Source organism: Lissotriton vulgaris, chromosome 10 (assembly GCF_964263255.1).
Source record: "Lissotriton vulgaris chromosome 10, aLisVul1.2, whole genome shotgun sequence".
NCBI lineage: Eukaryota > Metazoa > Chordata > Amphibia > Caudata > Salamandridae > Lissotriton > Lissotriton vulgaris.
This window is the reverse complement of record NC_141698.1, coordinates 910,849,793-910,851,256: the sequence shown is the minus strand read 5'-3', so window position 1 is coordinate 910,851,256 and position 1,464 is coordinate 910,849,793. Positions and strand designations below refer to the sequence as shown.

The window sequence follows — 1,464 nt, the reverse complement described above, 5'->3', positions numbered from 1 at the left end:
TTAGGCAAATTGTTTAATCATGATTTTAAACTTATGGTCTGTTCTCGGCCTATCTCTTTTAGCTAATTTATATAATTCCCCCTCTAGAAATTGTAGGAAAAAACGTTGATTCCTAGTATGTAAGGGTTTTTTTATGCTTTTTTATCTAGCAATGTTTAAAATTGAATTTATCATGTATGTATGCTTTTTAAGATATTTTTTTATGTCGAAATAAAGCCTATTTGACTTGACTTGACTTGGCTATTTGCTTTTTCACTTTCTCATCCGGATGCTGTAACAAGGATACCAAGAAGCTTTGCCTTGAATCTCCGAACAACCAAGAGAAGAGCGAGCCTTCGTGGTACTGACGGTGAGCGGCTCCACTGTCCATATTTTCATTCAGATTTGCCACAAAGGTGAGCCCCTGTAGGAGATGTCATCATTTGTGCATGTGTGGAAGAAGGATGCCAACGAGGAAGGTACTTGAGTACACAGAAGATCTGTTGTGAGCGATGGGTTTGCAAATTCACAAGCACCTTCAAAACATGAATCTGCGTCTTTTCATTTCCATGAGACCACAGACGAAGAAAGCAAGGTAAGGATTTTACGATCATGTCTTGGTACTCGTTTGTAACAGACATGTTAGTTAACAGCCTAAGTGCAGCTAACTGCAGGTCAGAGTTCAGTGGAGCAACTTCAACAGCTGCACAAATAGGTTCAATATAAATCTTTAACTGTTCCTGATTGCTCAAGTTCATACTCAAGTTGTTAAGCGCATTTAAAGCCTGTGCCTGGACTTCAGGAACAGGATCTGAAAGCATGTTTCCAATTACTGGAAGAGCCCCTAAATTACGAATAAGATCTTGATTAACTGAAAATGCAGCACTGTTACTAAGTGTAATCAAGTCTTGTTTTCGAACTGACGATTCTTCTGTGGCTTCAAGCAGTTCAATAACTCTTTGTAGACGTTGAGCATCCAAATTGCTTGATGGATTTATTAGAACATCTGTAGGGTTCTCCCTCACTTTGGCCACCAAAGTCATTCCGGACACACTGCGCAGGAGACCGCCTCTTGCCTCAGAGGCCCAAATCAGGCTCTTGGAATCCCCCTCATCTCTGTTCTGTGTTGCCCCCGCACCGTCCCCTGTGTAAGACCCCGGTTTAGACGGCTCACTGCGTAAAAGGCGTTTGTACAGCCAGTAGCATACGCTGGAGCCGACCACCAACCCAAGCTGGAATCCAAGAAGAGTCCTCCCGTGTGGGCCCATGACGGGCGAAGCTGCATCCTTCACAACCTACTTTTAACAGTGTGCAAAGGGGAGGACGAGGGAGGGAAAGTCAGGGGAGGGAGAGAGAGGGAGAGAGAGTGAGAGACAGGGGAGGGAGAGAGAGGGAGAGAGAGGGAGTGTCAGGGGAGGGAGAGAGAGGGAGTGTCAGGGGAGGCCGATGGAGGGAGAGAGAGGGAGAGTCAGGGGAGCAAGAGAG

The 1,464-nt window shown here is 45.2% G+C and overlaps 1 pseudogene; it reads right to left on the bottom strand.

Moving 5' to 3' along the window:
- Nucleotides 1-217: 217 nt before the first annotated feature.
- Nucleotides 218-1,247, bottom strand: LOC147688998 (armadillo repeat-containing protein 10-like; annotated as a pseudogene).
- Between the last annotated feature and the right edge of the window lie 217 nt (nucleotides 1,248-1,464).